General features: G+C 51.0%; 1 protein-coding gene across 5 annotated transcripts in view; it reads right to left on the bottom strand.

The window, feature by feature from the left end:
• Positions 1–24,339, bottom strand: part of ADCK1 (aarF domain containing kinase 1) — a 110,280-nt gene that overhangs the window by 43,251 nt on the left and 42,690 nt on the right. The gene's annotated exons all lie outside the window — the stretch shown is intronic.

The raw sequence follows: 24,339 nt of genomic DNA, 5'->3' as shown, positions 1-24,339 counted from the left end.
TCCTCACCTGCAATGCCAACCAAAGGTAGCTTTGGGCAAGTCACCTGACCTTTCTGTGCCCGCTTCCTCTCTATGAAATGAAAAGTTACCCCCATTCTTCCATATTCTCTTCCCTTCCCTTATTCCCTCTTAGAAATGTCATAACGATTTCCCTGAAGGGAAACTTCTTTCTGACTTGAGTGGCCACACCTACATGATCCAGATATAAATATTCTACCAGATGGAAAGGAAGCCCCCAAAAGCCTTTTGCAAGATTGACCAAGGCTTAAATTCTCATTCCCTACATTTCTTGAAGTCCCTGGATACCCTCACAATTCTGGAAAGCCCAGACATTCACACACATACCTACACAAATGTGTATGTGTACAAGCACGTGCCTCCCCTCCTTCTCCTATGTCCCCCGGCTCGCAGGCTGAGGCCTATTCAGTCCGTGCCCCCAGCCCCCTTTGTCCCCTTCTGCAGCAGCCACCCAGCCCCTCAGCCCCTCTCCTCCTTGGACTTCAGGAATCACATGACCCCCAGCCCCCATCCCATCTCCCTGTGTGCTACGTCGCACCATCACTTTGCTAATCTTGTCTCATAAATCACTCCTTCCAGCCCTGTCATCATTTTTGTAGCTTCACTAAACTCCATCCCATTTATCAACATCCTGCAGAGGCCAAATGTCCAGGCAACATGGGAGGGGCCTACACTTCTCTGTCACGGGAGGTAGGTACAGACTGGCTTCCTGTCCCCCTTCTTCCTCGTTGGGTTTTTATCTGAACCCCCTCCCAGTACCTACTTTCCCTTTCCTCCCCAACCATGCAGTTGTCTTTTTCCTTCCTTTGTGAGTTCTAAGCTCCCTGAGGGTCAGATTCTTTCCACATCATCCACCCTGAATCGCCCTGGGTCTCTCTACACAGGAACCCTTTAACCTGGACCTAGGCTTGGAGTAGGAGAATGAAAGAACCACCATCCCTGTAACCTCACTGGAGTATCAGCCCCGGGTAGGTAGGGACTGTTGCCTATATTGTTTGCTGTTGAATTCCCTGGACCGAGAACAGGGCTAGAACTAGTCAGTGACAAACAAAGATTTGTTGAAGGACTAAATCCACTATTCTCTCCATTGGAAAAGAATTGAATGAACTCTTTCTTCCCTTTGAAATGGCTGGAACTTCCTGCTCCCACAATTGCATTAATCTGAAGGCCTCAAATGTAAAAGCACATGTCATGTGTGGCATTTACCTAGGTGGACTACACCTGTTACTCCAGGCCTGGCCAATCAAAACCCTGAATGCTCTGGGCCACACTGATTGGTTCCAAGATAGAAAGGTCACCCAAATGGTCCAATCAGACTCAATTGTTTTACTTTTGTTTGAACTATAGGAGAAGGGATTCTTTCTTCCTGCTAAAATTGAACTTGATGCCTAGAGATGCCAGAGGTCACATAGTAACAACAAAGAGGAAAGCAAAGCCAAGAGACAGGAGAGTGAATCCTAATCACGATAGTTGAGCCCCTTTATCTAGCCATGCCTGAATGCTCACTCTATTATTCCTTTTCTGCTTAAGTCAGTTTGAACTGTTTTCTGTCACACGCAACTGAAGGAGCTCTGACTGATACAGCGTGTTCTCTGCCCCAGCTGGAATAAACCAAAGAAACATGGGCATGGTGCCCAGTCCCCCCAAGAGGCTCGTAAGTATGAGTTCCATCTTCTCTCCACCCTCTTGCTGGGATAGGGATCCATACATAGAAGGGAAGTAAAGCTTCTGCAACGTCCTGGCCTTTACATAACGAGCTCGACACCAGGGTTCCTTTGGCGACCTTCTGGTAGTTCCTAAAGGAGCAGCAAGGAGGCCACTTTCTGGAGTGCAGCTGTGAACTCGGACCCTCACCTCCCAGGCAGGTAGAACGGCCCAACCTCCCTGCTGCAAAGAGAGTTGGGGGTCATGTGACCTCACTTTCTATCTCAAGCCTCCGCCTGGCTCCCTTGGAACATTTGCTCATTCTCTGAGAAGGACAACCAGTCTTCAAACCAGTGTCATTGCAGGGACATTGCAGAGTCATTGCAACCAAAGAGTGACACGGCATCACTAGGGCTGTGTGACAAGAACAGCTGCCAAGAACACTCCAGGGGGAGGTGAAGAACAAAAAGGGCTGAGGCAAGCATATTCCAGTCTCCAGGGTAAAGGAAGCCTGGTCCACCGTATCCCCAGGGGATAGGAAGAGGGCCTCCCACGTTCCCTGCTCCCACCAGGGGATGGAGGGCGTCTGAGATACCACCTAAGCCCAGGTGCTATGGCAGCACTCTGAGTAAGGCACAGCTGTCAGAACTTGACCAAACTCCCAACTGGACCAGTAGAAGCAAAGACGTGCATGGGAGATGAGGATACCCCACTCACTCCGTCTGCACAGGGAACCTGCCGGGCAGATCCCCCACCCCAGCCTGGCCCGCCCACCCCCTCCCAGCGCCCCTGCAGCCACCCCTTCCCTCTCTATCAGGAAGCAAGTCACAAGCCCATACCCTCCTGTGCACGCAACACACACACACACACACACACACACACACACACACACACTAATTGATTGCTAGTAGATGTTCCTAGCTAGCTTATAAAAAAGGTAATTAAAGATTGGTGCTGCAGCCTGTAATTAAATATGAATAAAGTATCTCTAAATGGAACCTTGATTCAAAGTGTTCAGTGGAAGTACTTTAAGCTGATAGATAGTAAGGAAAAATAGACCCTGTCCTGAAAGCAGAATTATACCGCCAGTGCAGCTGAAACAAACACCACCCCCCTGCAATCAGGCCTGGTCCCCCAGCCCTTGCAGCAGAAAACCATTAGCAGAAACAAACTGAGCATGGGCAGCAATTAGATTCAAGCAGGGCCTGGGCTGCCTCCAGCCACTTGCAGAAAACTCTCCCTTTCTAAGGCTTTCTTTCCCCTCGTTCCCTTTTTTTCCTCTGGGTCTGGCGGCAAAATCAATTAAGTAAAACAACTGCATTTTAAAATGACTAGTTATGTGCTTTTTAATTACTGTCAGCCCATGATTCAAATATATCGATGTCCCTGTCTGGAAAGGGAAAAATAATCAGGAAAAAAGTTTCTCTAGCTTTGTATTTGTGCGTGTGTGTGTGTGTGTGTGTGTGTGTGTGTGTAAATGAGTGTAAATGGACTGTTTGGTTTTTTATGAGCAGAAAACCTCAGTGGGGCAAGAAGAAATGTCATCCCCCGAGGGCTTAGCAGACAGGGGCTCAGGTTAAGACTTCAGCAGGCTGGCTTCAGCTGGGCTCCAGGAATCCTGAGAACCACGTGACATTATTCCCCAGTACAGGGCAAAGTAAGAGACTCTCCAGAAAGTCATCCTTCAGATCCCCACGAAGCCAGGTTGCTGGGCAATGTTTCCAAAATGCCATAATAAGCAGCCAAATACTGTCCAGGGTCCACATTTAGCCCAAAAGAAGGTGACAGGAAGTCAGGATGTTCGGAAGAAGCCACAATATGAATCCTGGGGGGAGTTTTACTTGAGTCTCAGCCACACCACCGTAGCCCGCAGCCCAGCCGGCCTCAGACCCCTTGTGGGGACTGGCTTACCAGTCACAGGAAGGAGGATGTCCCAGATTTTCCAAGATGTCCCAGATTTTCCAAGACGGCCCAGTTTCAAATATTCCATCCTATTGTCCCCATACTCATTCACATCAGACCTATTCTGTAAGACAATGCTAACAAATCTAACAAACCCTGAACTGGCCGCTCCAGTTGATGGCAGGAGCCTCCCTCCAAGCAGGAAAGTCCAGGCCTAGGTGTCAAGGCTCAGCAGTTCCCACTTAGGAGCTGGGGAGATTGCTCAGGGCACCCAAGGCAGGTTACCATGGCATCAGCAGCAAACAACATCTGGCTCCCAAGGTCTCAAGATGGCCCACCCCATGCCTGGCTGGATGCCAACAGCCCTCCACTGCAGCCTGTTGAGGAAAGGTACAAGTCCCGGTGCCAACAGAGTGAACCTCCCCTCCCGCCCCCAATCCCAGCCTGAGGCAGACAAGACAGCCCCAGTCGGCTAGGCAAAACAATGGCGTCTGCCTAGGGCAGGAAACCCACCCTCCCCTCTCGAATCCCACTGCTTAAAACCCACGTCATGAGGACCCTTGAGCAGCCTGTGGAGGCTCATTTCATGTGGTAAGGAAGCAAGGCCTCCTGCCAACAGTGAGCCATCTTAGAAGCAGCTCTCCTTCCCCACAAAGGCCTTCAGATGACACAGCCCCAGGCGACATCTTGACTGCAACCTCCTGAGAGACTCTGAGCCAGAACCATCCAGTGAGCCGCTCCCAAATTCCTGACCCACAGAAACTAAGACATCAAATGCTTGTTGTTTTAAGATGCTAAGATTTAGGGTAACTTGCTATGCAGCGATAGCTAATAAATACACCCCAAGCACACCCGTGCCAGACCTTCCTAATCAATCGCAGCATTCCTTTTGGCTGGGCCCAGAATCTCTGTCACCACAGTGCTCCCGGCAGCCACTGCCAAGTTACCAGAGTGAATATATGAAACGAAACCAATGTGCCCCTCCTTCGCTTCAGCCAGTCAACACATATTGACTACAGGCTAGAAAACATCCCATGACAGAAACCATGCTAGGTACGGGGGCCAAGAAAACAGACACAGTCTCTGACCTTGAGGAGGGCCTCCGTCTAGCAGAAGAAGGCAACAGCCTCTGAAAAACACACTTGCATTTTACCACGGCCACCTGGAGACAGAGCCCCCTGCCCCGTGCTGCTTCACCCAACCATGAAGGGACTTTCTGGCCAGGTAAGAAGAGAGGACCTCCAATATCACCATATAGAGCTTACGGGGTGTGGGGGGAGGACAGGCATCCAAATGTGTCCCTCTCTCCACTCGACAGCTGCCCTGCCTCAAAGTGGGAGTAGCCCCAGCACCAGCTTCTCACTCAGAGCAATTTGTTATAATAAAAGTAATAATAATAATAATAACGGCTCAAGAACACGTAGATCCTGTCTTCCAAGGAAATTGTGTTCTTTCTGAGGTTCAGAAAGATCAAACTGTGGGTTCTGCAGAACTATTAGCTATCGCTACTGCCAAGCTGGGAGGAAAGGACTGAAGGGCCAGTGGAAGAACCGGAGGCCCTTTTGACAAAGGTCAACCCCAGAAATTACAAAACAGTGTCCTATCTAAATTCCTGCCAGGAAAATGACACAATACTCAACTCTTACCAACGGGCTAAACAGCCTCCAGGTACAGAATCGAATTGTCCATCTAGCTTTGCCAAGGGCATCACAGGTCAGACCCAGCTTCTGTCCTCCTACAGGATGGTAACAAGCAGCTGACGGAAAGAGAAGCAAGAAGCCAGAAGCAGCCTCACCCTCAGATGGCCATGGGCCCACCAGCTGGCCAGGACATGGGACCTGAGAGGCATTAGGAAGGCATAATGATTCTGATGCAGGTTCTGGGTCACACGCACACGCTTAATTCTGGCTCCATGGTACATCAGTTTGGGCAGTCAGATAACCCCTCTATACCTCAGTTTCCTCTTCTGTAAATGCAAATTTTAGTCCCAACCTAATAGAGTTGTGTGAAACATACAGAAAGTATCTAGAGTACAGGCAATGAGAGACCCCCAATAACTGTAGCAGGAGTGGAGATCCCTGCCCCGCAGGTAATGCCTCCATGAAGGAGGCAGAGTGCTACAATAAAAAGAGCACTAGAAAAGAAGTCAGAAATTCTAGGCCCTCAGTTCTGTCCTGTCAGTGAGTAGAAGCCACCATCCCCGTTTACCCAGAGACTGTAATGGCCTCCTAACGGACCCTCCCACTTGCATTGCTGTGTCCTCCAATCCAATCTCCACATACAGCTAAGGTGAGTTTTCCGACCATAAGGTGATAATCTCACTTCTCTCTGTTTAAACCACTTCACCAGCTTCCTGGGGCCAAAATCCTTAACACGACGCACACGGTCTGACCCTGTCTACCTCTCCTGCTGCATCTCCTCCCTCTACTCCCCAGCTCTCTCTGCCTCTTCCAACCAGCAGCACACTCCCTCCCTGCCCACTGCAGGACCTTTGCACATGCTGTCCTCTCTGCCCAGAAGGCTGCCCTCCCTCCTCTTCAGTGAGGTAACTCCCAATCGTCTTTCAAATCACAGCTCAACTGTCACCTCCTCCGGGAAGCCTTCCAGTGTACATTCCCAGAATTCCTACATCCTCTTCAAGAGCAATTACACAGCTGTACTGTTGTCTCAATTTATAATTGCTTAATCTCCCTCTTTCCTTCTAGACTATAGACATCTATTTTTGCACTGCATTGCATCCAAGGCGCCTGACACATAATTGGTGCTAAGTATTTCCTAATGAACGAATAGAAGTGAGGTTCAATTTTCCCTAACCTCTTCTTGGTGAGGGGACTTTGGACCTTCCAGCTGATACAGGGTAGTTAGAACACCTCCCAGAAGTGGCTACAGTTCCTTCAAAGTGGCCGAGGGAGCCTCCCTGGTACTGGGTACTTTGAGAGCTGTGGGTGGAGGGACTCAATGGAAATGTTGTGATAATAATGATTAATAAAAAGCAGATAAACACCCAGTGTGGCTGGCCAGCCTGGGAAGCCATCCATTAGATCTGTCATTCATTAGAGATGGGGGAAGGGGCAGGCCAATCAGATCTCCTCAGCTTAAGCAAACCTTCTCTAAATTGTAGGCTGCAGGCACTGACATTTGATAAATTATTCTTCATAATCCACTGTTGGCTGTCATAAATCTAATCTTTCAACGTCCCCCATCTTAATAACTTGAACAGCCTCACAGGGTGACATGTCTATGTCTCTGCCTATGACAGAGATCTCTGGGGTAGAAGCGACCAGAAATCCTAGCCAGTGCAGTATAAAGCCAGGGACCCCCACAGGTAGGGCAGCCCAGGCAGATTTCCCCTGTGTGATCAGAGTACAGATTACAGAGGTAAAGAGCCATCCCTGGAGTCACACGTGCCCAGGGACCAAGTGCTCACACCCCATCACAGAGCTGAGAGACAGGTGCCAGGACGCAGACCTCAGAATTGGGTAGACTGAGTGCTATACCCTCCATTGCAAGCCTGCCCACATGAGAACCTACCACCTCTTCCTTGAACTTGAGCTTAGGTTGGTATAGGGATGTTAGGATATCTTTGCTCTGCCGGGACTGAATGTTCGACCATGGATAATTCCTTATATTTGCATGTATGTTGCCCCCAGTGTACTTTAATGTAATTCTCGACCTTCTCCTGAGGTTAGATAGAGGAGCTATAACTGTACCCATTTCAGAGAAAGGCACATATTTGCTAAAGGTCATTCATTTATTCATCTGTCAAATGTTTACTGAGTTACTGATATATGCAGGGCACTGTGCCAATCACTGGGGATTCCATGGGGAATGAGTCCAAATCGGGTACAGCCACCATCTTCTGGAATCACTACTGGAACTTAAAGTCCGCTGGGGAGACAGGAATGAACCAAGGAATCACAAATAAATGTAAAATGGCCAACTCTGATAAATATCATGAAGGGAGAGGTAGCTGGTACCCTCAGAGCCTGTGTTCATTAGACTAAACCTGGGCAGGGAGGGCTTCTCCGAGGAGGTGACAAAGAACTGAGATCTTCAGCCAGTTACCTAGCTGAAGAAATGCAGGAGGAACCGTCCCCACACAGGCCGAGGGGGGCCTTGTGTGAACCACAGACGAAAGGAATAAGATAGGGTGACAGCAGAGAGCCAGAAAGATGATCAGCAGCTCCCCACCTGAAATCCAGGCCAGCAGGCTCCCGAGGTCTCTTCCAGGGGAAGGTTCCTCATCCACAGCTCTGCCCGTGGGGACAAAGCCTGGCCACAGTGGCTCACATTCATTTCTGGTGGGGCCAAGGAATCCTCAGACCTGATGCACTCACCCTCACAAAACCCCAAACGCCCTTTTTCAACAACCTTCAGATGTTCCTACATCCAAAACTATAGGGAGGGAGAAAATAAGCCTAAGGATCCTTTGCTTATGGCGGCCTCAGTTGCTGCCAGGACAGATTTCCTTAGCCTCTGGGAGGTGGCGACTGCCAGGCACCCAATGAGCCTGGGCTGTTCCTGTGTCTCAGAGCCCCAAACGAGAGAGTTCAGGTACCAAAGTCCTTGGAATCTTTTAGGACATCCGCATATGTTTATCCCAGTAAGTTTTCCAGATTCGCTTTGTAAGTGAAACGGCAGAGCCCAGGGATCTTAACAGGAGATAAACCCAGACTTCCTGGGTCTACTGGGAGGACAAAGCCCACGTGTGGGGGAAACCACACACACTACGGGCTGAGCCCAGCAAAGCGGAGCAGTGGTTAGGAACACCAGCTTTGGGGTCAGCTGCCCTACCTGCCAAGGTCTAGCCATGTGGCCTCGGGCAAACTCCTTAGCGTCACTAACCTTGTGCAAACGGGAGTGATAACCACAGCCACGCAGTAGGCCACGCAGTAGGGGTGTTCTAAACGTTAAAGGATATTATGCATCTAGAGCGGGGGAGGCACCGCCTGTTTTTGTACAGCCCACGAGCTAAGAATGCTTTTTTACATTTTTAAGTGTTTGAAAAAAAAATCAAAATAAAACTATTTTGTGACATGTGAAAATTATGTAAAACTCAGTTTCCATGTCCATGAATAAAGTTTTATTGGGAGACAGCCCGCCATTCATCACACATTGTCTATGGCGATGGTAGAGTTAAGCAGTTGTGACAGAGAATGTGGCCTGCAAAACCTAAAATAGTGACTCTCTGGACCTGTAGTAGACAAAAAAATGCCCCCCTCCAAGATGTCCCATCCCTTAATCCCCAGAGATGTGATTAAGTTAAGGCTCTCGACATGGGGAGAGCATCGTGGATGACCGCGTGGGATCCACACAAAGGGAGGCAGGAAGGTGAGAGGCAGAGCAGAGATACGACCAAGGAGGCAGAACTGAAAGGATGAGAAAAAGACAGATAAACTGATTCAAAGACGTTACACTGCTGGCGTTGAAGATGGAGGAAGGGGCCACAAGCTAAGGAACGCAGGCAGCCTCTAGAAGCTAGAAATGACAAGGAAAAAGTGTCTTCTAGAACCTCGGGAAGGAATGCAGCCCAGCCCACACCTGCATTTTAGGACTTGTGACTCCCAGCACGGTAAGATAGTAAATGTGTGTTGTTTTAAACCACGAAATCTGTGGTAATTTGTTACAGCAGCACTAGAAACCTATCACAGGCCCTCACAGGAAACGTGTGCTGACCCCTGGTGCAGACCATTAGTGTAACACTCTTAGTATATACCGATTTTTACTCTTTCGCTGTATTTCCCAGAGCAGTGGTGGAACGGGAAAGCAGAGAAATGAAACACGGGGATGTACAGGCAGCATGGGGGACACAGGACGTGGCACCAGGTGGGCACACCACGGCGTGCGGTTCTGCTGTGCCAGCTGGCGACACCCAGCACCAGTCCCCGTTTCCCCTCCCAGGGAAAGGGATCCTTCGCTGCCCTGGCTGCTGTCTCTTACGTGTTATTCCTTCCCAGCTCCCAGGACAAATCCTAAAACCTGCTTCACTGAAGTGACATCTTCTCCAGTGTCTCTTCCCCAGGAGCCCAGTTTCCTCTTAAACCTCACATAGAACCAACCACCAGGCATCCGTTCACACACCAAAGATGAGAACAGCAGTGGGGGCCCATGAGAGACCTGTCATTACAGTGATGACATCACAGGTGATTGGCAGGAGCCACCCCAGCTGTTGAAGTAACAGCCTCTCCTTCTACAAACCCAATTGCAGGCGCAACACACATGCACACACACACGCGCACACACACTCCTAGAGCTCTGGTTGAGCAGGGTGTTGATCGTTTTTTAATATCTGGAAACCAGAAACCCAATGCTGGGTCTCAGCCTCTCCGTGCTGAACCCCAAATTCTTCAGTCCCACATGGACTCTCTGGCCTCTGATCACCAACCCACTCTACTCTAAGGAGAGGAGAGCAGTCCCAGCCCAGTAGAGAAACCCTTCCCTAAACCACTAGCAGGATGAGCGGGCTGACGTAACACACTCGCTCCCGACTCTCCCCTTCAGTGCTGTGGTCAGTTCTGAGGTGGCCCCCACTGCTCATGCCAGAAGCCTGGCAGTCAGTCATGGCACCTCCCTCTCCCTTAGCCCCTCCCCATTTTGTTCACCCTTGACCTCAGTCTCCAAAACACATCCTCTTCCGAGCCAGCCTCACCTGTTGCTTGGAGGACCACACGAGCCTCCTACCTGGTCTCCCAGTCCCACCCATGCCCTGTGCAAACCACTGCAGAATGGACTGCGCCATTCTCTGCATGGAGCCCATCAGTGGCTGCCAACCTGGGGTCTCCTGCACACCTGGCACACCTCTCCAGCGCCCCCTTCAGTGTCTCTCTCGGCCCTGCCATCACTACCCCCTTTCCATCCCTAGACAGATCCCCGCTCTTTCCCACCCTGGGGCCTCCGCATTCTCTGTCCTCTGCCCCACCCTCCCTTTCCACAACCACTCTCTGGCCTCAGCTTAATAACCGCGTCCTCAGAAATGCCACCCAGGCCACCCCAAACTCGGAGCACCCTGTACTTTTCCCTCGTGACATTTATTACACCCGTCATTAATTTTTTATTTTTCTGATCACTTATTCAACATCTGCCATTCCCCTACAACTCGATGATAAGCTGTGATGGCTGCCTGCTCGCCCACATAACCCCCAGGGCCTGGACAACAGAAGCTCAACAAACATCTGCTTAGTCAACAAACAAACAACTGATTGGTGAAGTCCCAGAAGGGAGATAGGCTGTGGAGGGTCCAAACACACAGGAGCCTGTGGGGCAGCCAAGCCCAGGCTGGGCCCCTGCCCACTGGGACCGGGGCTCCACGCTTCCAGTCTCAGCCCCAGCAGGCACAGGCCCCTGCTCTTGCTCACGTTTCAGACATCTCCCGGAGGTGATGCCACCAGAGATGACATCCTCAGCCAGCCCTGCCTCCACTCGTCAGTTCAGGCCACTTCGCCTGCCCTAAATGCCCTCCCATGTCTTTCTGCTTGTTCTCCTTTTCACAGCACGCAAGCCCAGTTCAGGGTTCTCCTCCTCCAGAAAGCCCTAATTCAGCCTTCTCTGAGACCCTACGTGCGGACACCTGAAAGCTAACTTTCTCTCATCTTGTCTTGACCCCTTATTAAGTTGTCTGTGACCAACTCTGTACCTAAAATATAAGCTCCTCAGAGCTATGGGAGTTGTGTGATAAGTCAGTAACTCGGGGAGACCAGCCACACAGTACCTTTCTCGGACTCTCGCCCCACTGGTGCTACTGTGGAAAGAGCTCTGCCTTCCGACGAGTGGACTGGGGTTCCAGTCTGACCTCTGCCGCCACCCAGCTATGGAACCCTCGGGAAGCTGCTCCATCTTTTCTGGGTCTTAATTCCTTACTCATAAAAGAAGGGTGTTGGAGCACTGCTCCTGACCACCTTCCAAATTCTCTGATGCTGTAGCTCTTACCTTCCATCCTGCACTCCCCTAAATGTGTCCCTGTCATCCTCTATACACATGTGTGCACGCGGACACACACCCACACACACATCTGATTCTTCAAATCTGATTCTTCACCTGGCATCAGCTTCCCCTCTCTGGTGACACACACACACACACACACACACACACACACACCCCAGAAGCCACCTCCAAAGTGGCAGAGGCAAGAGGGTCTCCTTGAACAGGGCCTCCCCTGGCAGGAATCGTCAAGGGAGCCTGGCCGGGGACATGGGCTTGTACCTAAAGCTCCATGAATAAAGAAACAGGCACAGCTGGCCTATTCATAATCAGCATAAAAAATTGATTAGCCTTTTCCAGATTAAACATTATTGTTTCAACGAACAACATAAATCAGGCAGACGTGGAGGGCTTGCCTCTCTCTGCTGTCAAGGACCAGCATTAGGCAGACAGAGAGTGGGGGCAGCAGAAGCAGAGGGGGCTCCTCCCTGGAGAAGGGCCTGGATCTGAGAAGGGACACAGGAGAGCAGAGCCCTCGTCATCCAATCACCAGCCCCCAGCCTGTGCACAGAGGGGCAGCACCTTTTCCAGGGTGCTGAGATGGAGAAGAGCCCAGCAACCTCAATGCACGCTTCTTAGAGCATCCTCTGATTGGCTCTGGTAGCAGCAGAGGTCCAGGGCCAGCCCAGGGCTGAAGATGAGATAGAGGACTGGTGTGATATCAGAGGAAAGAGTGTGGCCCTCAGCGGCAAACTGGGACTCACTGGCCCATCGGCGTGGCCTGGAGCCCCACCGCTCCCCTCCATGAAGCTGCCTGTGTAATTGAAGTGTGTTTGTCTCTGGAGTCAGACAACACTCGGGTTCAGTTCCCAGCTGAGGTGCTGTCCTGCTGTGTGATCCTGAGTAAGTTACTTGGCATCTCTGAATCTGTTTCTACATCTCACAAAAGTGGGAAAAAAAGGACACCTAACTCACTGAGCTGTTGTGAGGCCTAAAGGAGACCTGGTGTTTGAAAACATCTAACACACGCTAGGGTCAGAAAACAACAAATAAATATTCAGTTCCTGGACTGGCCAGGGTTCCTCATCTGCCTGTACCCCCTCCCACTCGGGAATGCTGAGGGAGGCCCTACATTGCTAGTGTGTGAAACTTTGTGAAAAGCACAGGGGTCCCTACAGAGAACAATGGAACACAAGGGTTAGGAACTTAGATTCTGAACTCAGCCTATCTTTTGCTCCTGACTCTGCCTTATATTCTCTGTGTGACCTCACACATGTGACTCAACCTCTCTGGCCTTGGTTTGCTCCTCTGTAAAATGGGAATAATAGTACTTCTTCTCATAGGGCATCTGTGAGGATTATGAGGGATGGTGCCTACAAAGTAACACCACTGCCCCAGCCACCCCCTTCAAATCTTCCTTCCCGCTCCAGCCTAACTTGCAATTCCCAGTATTTGCATCTGTGCCCGAGAACTCTTTCTCCACAGCCGCAGAATGAACAGCCCTCAGGAACAACCATTACTCAGGAATGTGGATGTTGGAAAGAGGCTGCTCGCGTAGCTCCTGCCTCCATGCGCCCTGCACAGTTGACTCCGATCAAAATGTCTCTTTTCCAACATCGTGGGGGCTCACACACACATGCACGTACACACTCTTAGGTGATTTGACTTAACGTTACTTCTAAGACCTAGAGCCTGTGGCGACTCCTTAAAGCCTGCCTGCACATCAAGGCCCCATACCTATGACCACTCTGTCGCCCTCCAGAGAGCGGCCCTTCCTCAGGGCTAGCCACTGCCCAGCGGTGGGGGTAGGGGCTCAGGCACCAGAGCGCCAAGCCTGGTTCTTCTTCTTTTAGCTGTATGACTCTGGCTGTTCCTTAACCTCTCAGGGCCTCTGCTCCCTCATTGGGAAAACTGGAATGGTAAAATCTACCAACCTTGTAGAATTATTGTAAGGGTTAGAAATAATATCTGTAAAACAACCAGCCGACGTGTACTACATAGCAAGGACCAAATAAATAGAAACGAGAACATTATTCCACTGACACGAATGTCGATAGTTTTCTCGCTTTACCCAGTTTTATGCCTTTTTCTGCCTTGCTGCTTCCCACCCCACCCCAACTCTAACCTTGGGGTTTGAATGAGAGCGGTCACATCTCCTTACAGACCCTACCTCCTCTGACCGCAGTGAGCTGTCTGAGAAAGGACATCTGTATTTGTTCCCCAGGGCTACCACAACAAATTATCACACGCTGGGTGGCTTAAAAGAGAGATTTCTCGTCTCACAGCTCTGAGGGCTGGAAGCCTGAAAGAAGGCGATGGCAGGCCGGCATTCCCTCTGAAGGCTCTAGGGGAGACTCCTCCCCTGCCTCTTCCTCATTTCTGGGGGCTGCCAGCAATCTCGGAAGTTCCTCGGTTTGTAGCTGCGTCACTCACATCTCTGCTTCATCATCATATGGCCTCCTTCTAAGGACACCATTCACGGGATTTAGGACCCACCCCAATCCAGTATACTCAGAAAGTCATCTTCGGTTACCTAACTGTGCCTTCAAAAAAACCTTAATTCACATTCTCAGGTTCCAGGGAGACAAGAATAGAGGCAGGCGCATGGGGGGTAGAGGGCGACACGGTTCAAGCCAGTACAATGTCTGACGTAGGTAAGTTGGTCAGCGTCCTGATCTGGAATTTTATAAACTGAAACTGGGGTGGGGGACGCCTTCCTCGGGGCACAGCTGGGAAGAGGTGAGGCTGAGGGCTGCCAGTGGCGGCTGGTCATGGAGAATTCATCTGGGTGAACAAGCTGAACTGCAGGAAGAAGCTGAGAGACAGAGAGGAGTCCTGGAAGAGCCGCCCCCAAAACAGTTCTACCCCAACACTTGCCAAACTGTGATTACATGACATAAGACATCTGCCTTTTTGCCTCAGCTCGTTCAAGTTGAAGTGCTGATCTTCACAACTACAGTAAAAGACCTCATGCATGCATCTGTTATGGCTTGAACGGTGTCCTCCAAATACTCACGTGTTGAAGTCCTCACCTCCCAGTGCTTCAGAAGGTGACCTTATTTGGAAGTAGTGTCATTGCAGATGTAATTAGTTAAGGTGAGGTCGTACGGTCAGAGGGTGGGCCCCTAATCCAATATGACTGTGCCCTTATACAAAGGGGAATTGGGGACACAGAGACAGACACGCACACAGGGAGAACACCAGATGAGCGTGAAGGCAGAAAACGGGGTGATGCTTCTCCAGGCCCAGCAACACCAAAGATCGGCTGCAAACCCCCAGAAGCGAGGAGAGAGGCCTGGCTCAGATTCTCTCTCACAGCCTCAGAGGAACCAACCCAGCAGACACGTGGCTCTTGGACTTGTAGCCACCTGAACTGTGAGAAAATACATTGTTGTTTAAGCTGCTCAGTTTGAGGTACCTTGTTGCAAAAGCCCCCAGGGTACTAATGCACCCAACCCTGTTGGTCTTTGCTCGGGCACTGAGAGCCGCGTTCAGCAATCACCACCACACTGTCCAGTCTCGGACGCCCTCCTACTTCTGCTCTTTAAATCTTATTCATCCTGCGAGGGCCAGCTCAAGACCCACCTCCTCTAAGAACCTTCTTCTGAACGTGCCCTGAAGTGCTCTTGCATCAGCCCCACAGCTGAGTACTTAATATTCTCTAATTATTCCCTCTGTGTATTGTTCTGCCTGCCCAGCTTTGGTAAGGAGGAAGGGAGGGAGGGAGGAGACAGGGAGACGCATGGCGTTGGCATTCTCTATATCCCAGTGTTGGCACCGAGGTAAGGACATAGCAGCTGCTCAACATATCTGTATTTTCTGAGTGAGCTAGGCAGGTGGAGTGTGCCAACCATCCCCTGTCAGCGAATGGGGCCACCATCGCCCAGGCCTTTTCTCCACAGCAGCTGAGCAGAGGGCTTGGGTCCTACCCTTTGGGTCACATCCCAAAGACAAGGAGTATCCCCAAGCACGGGCTGTGGATTGAAGGTGAAGGCGAGCACCAGTGTGTAATCGCCCCAACCCAGGCAAGTGGGAGGGCTGGCAGGACCGTACAAAAAACACCCTAGGATCCTATCACCATGACGGAGAAACTTATGAAAACATGGCTTTTTCCAAGTCCACAAAACACTCCAAGGTCCCACACAGGGTGAGAGCTACGAGAGGCCCTTTGGGTTTCTTTGACAACAAAATTGGCTTCATTCCTGAGTGCTGGCCATCTCATTCCAGGCCCTGAGCTTCCAGAACAGTCCAGGAGGACAAGCACTGGCTCCGGAGTCAGAAGGCCTGGGTTCCAGTCCTGCTTCTCCCACCATCCAGTTGTGCCACGCTGGGCAAGTTACTTCTCCTCCCAGAGCTTCAGTTTCCTCCACTGTGAAAAACAGAGGTTGAATGAGATTCCTAAACCCTTACAATCCATGAGTTAGCACTTTTCTTGAACAACACACACACACACACACACACACACACACACACACACACACGCTTAGCTGATTGGCCTTAACATTGGCAAATCCAAAGCACTTGCCACTGAACAATAAAGTCTGAACAAGAAGAGCCAGTGTTTGTCAAACGCCAGGAAGATCCAGGTACCAGGATATCATCGATACACTCTGAGGGTCCCGGGCTCACTGCTTCAGCCTACACCTCCTGGGATTTACTAGCTGCCAGCACTGACTGCATTTAGATGGGTTATAGCTCTCCGTCCTCGTCACAGCCCTGTTAACGTGAACATTCTATCATCATCCCTGTTTAGAGAGGAAGGAGCTAACGTTCCAGACGAACCAATGAGACAGTTAGAATATGGTAGCCTTTGGGATTTGTTCGAGGCTCTCTGATGCCAAAGCCTATTTTATTAACCTTTAGGCCATGCTGCCTCAGAAATGATCCTGTGCTCCTTCTAGAAGCCAGAGCCTGCCCTCGCCCATCGCCCGCAGTTTAGATAGCCCCAGACACACCCTCACACAGCTCTCCACAGGCTCCTAAACAAATGTCCCAGGAAACAATGGACCCGAGACCGAGGCAGACGCAGAGTTGGCCACGCTGAGGACTCCAGGCCCCATAACGCCACGCCATGAAATCCTACATCGGATGGAGTCCCAGTGTACATACGGAGCACCTTTTGTGCACCAGGCACTGGGCAGGGCTCTGAAGGAACCTCAGGCTGAGTGGGAGGAGACCTGCTATCCTAAGAACATAAGCCACGCATTGAGATGAGCAGACAACCAGGCCAAAGTGAGAGGACCACCCCTGGGTCAAGCCAAGTGTTCTGGACTCACAGTCCCACCTGGCCGAGAGGTCAGTGAAGGCTGCAAGGGAACAGAGGCATTCGATGTAGCTCTTCAATTCAACTCAGACACATTTACTAGCACCTACTATGTATAGAGCCCATACTAGGACCCTCGGGGGAGTCAAGTAGGGGAAGCAGCCAAACTTAAAGCAACAAATAACTGCATCAGAGCTGCAGCGGGGGACAGAAGTGCCCCAGGGAAACAGAAAAGAGTCATTACTCCTGACTGGGAGTGTGTGGGGAGACCAAGGGAGACAATTTCTGTCTCAGACAAAACTGTGCTTCAGTTTCCCATCTTTAAAATACATAATAGTACCTATTTCAGAGGGTTTTAGTGAGAAGTGAGTTGATCCGTGTGAAACTCTTAAAACAGAGCCTGACACCTGGCAAGCATTCAGAGTGTACACGTGTGCTGCTGTTGTTGTTGTTAGGGCTGTAGCTTTAAAAAAATGAGAGTGTGATGAGTAAAGAAGGGAAATGAGAGAATCAGCCTGAGGTGCAGCTGCAGGTTAATGGTGTGAAGCCCTGTGCTGTGTGGAGCTGTGTGAAGAGTGGAGAAGGCACGAGTCTGGAAAGAAATCAGCAGCAGCAGCTCCTGAGTTGCTCTCTGGAGGTCTCTATTCCACAGGCAAGACCGGGACATGACCCAAGCTGTGTAAGATTCATCCAGAAGCTATGGAATAATCAGACCAAAGGTGACTCAGAGACTGAAGCAGAAGCCCCTCAAGGAGGGGACAGGGGTGCAGGGCCTGAGGGAGGGCAGTGGCTGCAGGGTGGAGGCCAGGGACAGGCAGACCTGGGGAACAGCAGTGCCACCATGGCCGCCTCAGTCTCTCCCCCCAGTGACTAATGGCACCCCATCCGTCCCGGCTGACATTAATGCTTCCAGCCATCCATCTCCCACTCGTTAAATTACCATTTATGGCCAAAATCTCTCTCTCATAATTGATAAAAATCTCCTTTTGATGTTCGGCATTATTAAAGGGAAAATGTTTTTTTATTCTTCATTATGTTTTTAATATAAATGTATTTTTCATTGAGAGCTGCTGGGAAGGCTGGCTGAGGCCAAGTCAGGAGGGAGGGTACTCTCTCCCTTGCCCCCTGTTCTCCCCGCTCACAGCTGTGTAGCCACCAGCTCCTTCTGTTCCATTCCCAGAACACTCACACTATAGCCTTCTTGGAGACTATCTGGGGAGACAAAGAAACTAGAGGCCAGACAAACAAAGATTGTGCTCAGGACCAAGGGAAGAAAATCTATAGGCCACTGACGCCCTCAAGGTGGTCCCCAGGACAGTGGGGCAGCTTGGGGGTGGTAAAGGGTGAGCTGACCTCAGCCAGGCCCCTGCCCGAGTGGGAAAAGCAGGGCTAGACCTCCATAAGCAGAGACCCCCAGAGACTGGCACAGTTTATTGAGGCTCACTTTATTGAAGAGTGAGTGCTCAATAAAGATTTGTGAGTAAATAAGACAAGGACTCGAGGAGTTGGGTCAGTCAGCAGAAGAAGGCAGCAAGGAATACGAGACCATGGAGGCGTGTCACCGGGGAAGGGAAGCTTTCTGCCAGCCATGGCCCCCACAGGTGGAATCAGCCCTGGAGGTAGGAGGGGGCCCTCGGGCCCCTCTGCCCAGGCAGTGCCCTAGCCCTAGTCCAGCGCAGGGCACTTCTCCCTGCCTCTGCCTCACATTTGCCCACACCTGGCTCCTCCAGGACAATAGAAGCTGAGTGCAGCTGTCATCATGCAAGTGAGAAGGACTGGGTGGGTCCTGAACACAGCAACACCGCCAACACATGACCCTGGGCCCCCATCTCCACCTCTACCCTTCTCATTCATAGTCAGCCCTGGGGACCAAGAGAGCAAAGCAGGTACTGCTCACGGACCTCAGGAAACCCAGATGTCAAAAGTGCCTGCTGAGCTGCCAGCAGCCCCCCCAAGGTGAGGGTGTTGGCGAGGGGCACACGCCAGAAGCCCGCGGTCTAGGTGCCCAAGCCAGCCTGTGGGAGATTTCTAACAGTGGGGCTGGCCACTGGATGGAATGCTGGGTACTTATCAGGGAGGTGGGGAAAAAGAAGGATTCTTCTAGCTAAAGAGTATCTGGGACAGAGAACCATACTAGGCATTAGAAAACCTAGTTGAAGACCCACCTCTACCATTTTTAGTCTCTCAGAATCTTGGTTCCTTATGCATACAAAGCATCAAGCATAATCCAGAAAAAATGGTTAATGCTTGCTGGCCATTTGCTCTATGCCAGGTCTGCCCTACATGCTCCACTTGCATTCATTTAACCCCCTCAGCAAGCCTATGTGGCAGGTACTGCTATTATCCCCATTTTACAGATGAGGAAACTGAGGGACAGAGAAAATAAGTAACATGCCCAAGATCACAAAGCTAAAAAACCAACAGGCTCTTGCCCACCTCAAAGGCTCAATCTGAAGCTTGAATGTTGTGTGAAAGCAGGACCAAAGGGACAAATGTGCGATCCTGACTAACAGATTATTTTAATTTTATGTGTCAACTTGGCTGGGTCACAGTGCTCAGGAATTTGGTCAAACATATTCTGATGTTTCTGAAAGAGTGTTTTAGGATGAGCTTTACATTTTTTTTTTAAAGATTTTATTGGAGAAGGGGACTAGGACTTTATTGGGGAACACTGTGTACTTCCAGGACTTTTTTCCAAGTCAAGTTGTTGTCCTTTTAATCTTAGTTGTGGAGGGTGCTGTTCAGTTTCAAGTTGTTGTCCTTTCAGTCTTAGTTGTGGAGGGCGCAGCTCAGCTCCAGGTCCAGTTGCCGTTTCTAGTTGCAGGGGACGGAGCCCACCATCCCTTGCAGGAGTCGAGGAATCGAACTGGCAACCTTGTGGTTGAGAGCCCACTGGCCCATGTGGGAATCGAACCGGCAGCCTTTGGAGTTAGGAGCATGGAGCTCCAACCGCCTGAGCCACTGGGCCAGCCCCGAGCTTTGCATTTAAATCGGACTTTGGGTAAAGAAGACTGCCCTGCTTTTACAATGTGGTGGGCCTCATCCAAGCAGTTGAAGGCCTGCATAGGACAAGCCTAACCTCCCTCAAGCAAGAGGAACTTCTGCCAGGAGACAGCCTTCGGACCTGAAGTGCAATGTCAGCTCCTTCTGGGTCTCCAGCTTGATAGCCCACTCTGAAGATTTTGGATTTGCCAGCCTTCGTTAAGTGCATAAGCCAGATCCTTAAAATCAATCAATCGATCTCTCTTTACTTATCACACACACACGCACACACACACCCTATCGGATCTGTTTCTCTGACTAACAGCCCTCCTAAGGCTGCCACCGCCTGGAGGAAGGCATGTCCAGAGGGGGCGCCTTTTCCTAGTTCTCACCAAATTCTCCAACACAGGGCCTGTGAGCAGGCATGCAGAGACGATAAGGGTCATCCCGGAGTTTGCCATTCACCGTCCATGCCCTCCACCCTGGCCCCAAGGCCCCCACAGAATCCTCTGCTCCGGTCTCTGCACTGCCCCCTCTCAGTGCTCCCACCACCGGGAACCCCTTGCCAGGAGTTCTTCTGCTGCACCTTCCACTTTTGTTCCTGCAGGTTCTTGCACCAAGCGTGCCTTCTTTCTGCCACCCCCGCCATGCTTGACAAATGATTGATGTTCTTGGAGGAAGAATTTCTTTTTCTCCTTTATGAACTTTTGCTTACACCTTGAGTAAAACAAGACAAAAACAGCCCCCTCCACCTATACCTGTCGGTTCGTATGAAACAAGGAGGTGTGCATTCTCCAACCTGATGCACAATGGTTCTCTTATGGATTCTCAAAACCACCCCGGTCAGAGGGTCCATCAAGAACACTGAGCACTGTGACGGCACTTGAACCTGGGTCTACGGGACGTCACAAAACAAGGTCAACTCTAGATCCCCATGGAAGTTCAGGGGTAAAAGATTAAACATGTTTCAGAGTACACAATCCAAACCCTGATACCCCAACACCAGTATAAGCGGTGCCCATAACGAAGGTATTTCTGGGCTCCACTCCAGCAGCTGACCGCATTTCCTTCAGTTCTTCATAGAATTTCAGAAATAGAAAGACCCTTATCTGATACAACAATATTCTGGAAAAACACAAAACTGGATCATTTATTGAAATATATGGTAACAAGATTGGACTTGTCTATATGCACTGGGAGGGGTGAGGAGACGAGGCAAATGTGTGTGTCCATGATACACACACAAAGCTATCATCTCCTCCTAAACCCCACTGTAACTCCTATCCCTAAGCTTTCCTCCCACTGCAAACCTCTCTGCCTCTCCACCTTCCCCCCTATAAAAGATAACCTCATCTCCCATATTACTAAATCTGTCCTCACTCCATCCTTCTTTGCTCAGGTCCTTCAAGCTCTCCTCTTCCGCAGGCTCACGTTAGGAAAAGAACATTCAAAGGCCTTTCATAATGTGACCTCAGCCCCAACTAGGCAACCTCAGCTCCACTAGTCACCAACCTGAACCCCATAGTCTTGTCAACAACACTATTCACCAGGCACTCTCTGTGCTTTATGCTTTCCAGGGCCGGTACCTTTGCTTAGCACCTGTCATTAATCAGTAATCCCCTCCTCCATACTCCACCTCCTCCAGTCCAATCTTCGAGAGCCTGGATCAGATGCCACCTGCTTCAGAAAGTCTCCATCCACCCAGATGAAATCTCTCTCTCTCCTCCTCCTCCTCTCCTCCCCTCCCTTCTTCAATCTATCCTCCCTCCCCGCCCACCCCCTGCAAACTCCACAGGCACTTACATGGCCAGGTGTGACAGTGATGAGTGTACCTCCTGATGACCCCAGACTACAGGGCCCAGGATGAGGTCTTACCCATCCTTGGCTGTACCCACAGCTTCCAGCTCTGTGCCCTTTTCTGTGCCCTTTGTTTGGATAACAAAGAAAGAGAAGGAATTAAAGAACTAAAGAAAAGGTTTTGAACCACAGAACTGCAGGCTGTTAGAGTCTGCAGGGGGCCTCAGAGGACTCCTGACCCAGATGAGGAAGGTGTGAGGATGGGTTGGTGGTCACAGTGAAGAACCACCAGGTCCACCAGCTCGGGGCCAGGAGCTCCTGGGGACCAGGGTAGTCCACAGCCTCGTGGCTTAGGCCCGTGTCTGTCCCACGGATACCCAGGGTGCAGAGGTATCAGCCTAGACTCCTTCCACCGCCTGGACCATGCCCAGGAGCAGACAGAACCTGAGTCTCAGCCACCTGTCAGGGATCCCTTCAGCAGAGAAGGGCCATGTCTGCAACACCCCTCCCTGATTCTCAAGCTCAGGCGCCATCTGCTGGTCAAGGTCAGCACTACATCTGGACCCACAGCCCCAAGGTCAGTCAGGGGACCAAGGCTGAGACCATCCCCAACCCACTCCTGACCCAGATCACTTCTGAAGCATCAGAAAGTTCAGGCTTCTGATTGCTTCTAAGAACCTGTCCTTCAGAACGTGAGCCTAACATTCAAAATAAAAGGAAAAAAGTCAGTTTCTTTCTGGTAATACTAGCTGAGAAACTTCCAAGACACAGCCACACAAACACGTAGAAAATTGATTTCCAAAAGGATTTCTGCCAAACAGGAGTTTTGTTGGAGCCCCTGTCTCCAAAGCACTGGCCTGGGAATCAGAAGATCTGAGGTCTCATGCTGTGGCTTACATGTCCCCCCCTTAGCTATGTGGTTCCTTGCTCCCCAGCCCCACAATTCCTGCCTAAGCCAGTCCCTATGCCAGAATGATGTCACTTCACTTGCCCTCACCTCTACACTGATGGCACTGGCTGCAGTCCAGCGGGGGGTGGGGGCAGTGATCCAGAACCATGTGTAAATCAAGGGGCCCAGAAGAGCTGTAACCTCTCTCTCATCCCCCACCCCATGCTGGGGACCCCCTCAGGGCCAGCCCTATCTGCCTGGGACAGGCAATAGTGGTACACCAAGCCCTCTGCTGATGGGAGGGGGCCCCAAAAGGCATAGATGGAATCAACCAGCGCAGGCGGGAACACACCGGCCTTCCCCTCCTCTCTAGCAACCCCTCCCCTCTCTTCAGTCTGAGATTTAGGGGCAGCTGTGCAGTCTTTCAGTCCCAGGTAATCTCTGAGCCCATCCAAGGACTCAGACCTAGAAAGAAGGTAGTGACATGTGACAGATCAGCTTCCTTTAACCATGCTTCTGAAACCAGGGACAAAATGCAGCTTTCCACTGAGGGTCCCAGGGCAGCCATGGGCCCAGGATCAGTGGGGCCTGCTCACATATCTTCCTGAAGGGGGAGAGCTGCTCCCTGAGAAGTGTCAAGGGAGGAACTGGAGGAGGAGGGAAGTACAAAGTGAGTGACTTTCCCCCGCCCTCCACCCCCACACCCACCTACCCTGCTCCCCACATGGCCCCTTTCCCCTCCCTCCACCTACAGACTGAGAAAGTGTGTCACCGGGGAACAAATGCCATCTTCCTAGGAGGAGGGAGAAGAAGGAGGAACAGGGAGGGCAAACTGTGTGCCTGTGGGGACCAGGGTAAGAAACCAGAGGTATCTGAGCTTCCCAGCTGTGAGGGAGGGACGCCCCCACAGAACCATGACCTTGACATCACCTCCCCTTCTCAGAGGGGGGCGGGAGCCACAGGCCACCATGCTCAGAACTATTTGGCCAGAGGGCCTGAAAGGAGGCCCTAAAGATGCAGGCGAAGTCTTCCAATGCCAAACATCTTTTGGCCAGCTGGGGGGACCCACCACGACTGCCGACCCCCCAACCTTCTCGTCTCGCTCTACCCTGACCTGCTCTGGCCTCCCTCCCCCAGCTCTCCACAGATAAATCGGCCTCCAAGGGTTAATCTGCTGGCTTCCCTCCTTGCAGCCACCCCCAATGAGCTGCCACATACCAGCAATGATGCACTTCACACTGTTATTACAGTGATTTATTTAGTTTTAATTTGGGGGTGAATCTCGTGCTGTAGGAAGCAGGAGGCCAATAGTCTTGGCAAGAAGCAAAGCCACACATGGGACTGCACAGACATGAAGGGATAGAGAGCCCGGGCCAGCTCCACACAGATTTGAGAAAATGGAATAACTGGTCTATATGAAACCTCCGCCCGTACTCTCTACCCTGCCCTGATTAGCTAAGGAAGCTGTCATTCATTCGTCCACAGGTTCAGTAAACAAACACTGGCAGCTACTACATATCAGATGCTGTTCTGACGCTGTAGGTACCGGGTAACAAAACCATTCTGCTCTTCCTCCCCTACTACGTTGGTGCTCACAGTGACACCACCTCCCCAAGCCACAGATGCAGAGGTGGAGGGAACAGAGCTGTGCAGAGGGTCAGAGGAGGTTTCACAGGAGAGCTGGGCTTTGGCCGGGATACCCAGCACCGGGCATTTGGTAGATGGACGGACAGATGGACAAATGACCTAGAAACACAAGGAAGCCCTTGACAGGGAGAGAATGGAGTAGACATTCCAGGCAGACAGAAAGCACAGGCACTGAGGGCTAAGGGTCCACAGTGAATCTGAGATAAGGGCTCAGTGTAACCAGAGCACAGGGAAATTAATATTAACAGTAGTAGCTAGCATTGGTTGAGCGTTTGCTCCA

Source organism: Rhinolophus hipposideros, assembly GCF_964194185.1.
Source record: "Rhinolophus hipposideros genome assembly, chromosome: 5".
Classification (NCBI taxonomy): Eukaryota; Metazoa; Chordata; class Mammalia; order Chiroptera; family Rhinolophidae; genus Rhinolophus; species Rhinolophus hipposideros.
Note: the sequence above shows the minus strand (reverse complement) of the source record. Positions and strands in the feature narration are given on the sequence as shown.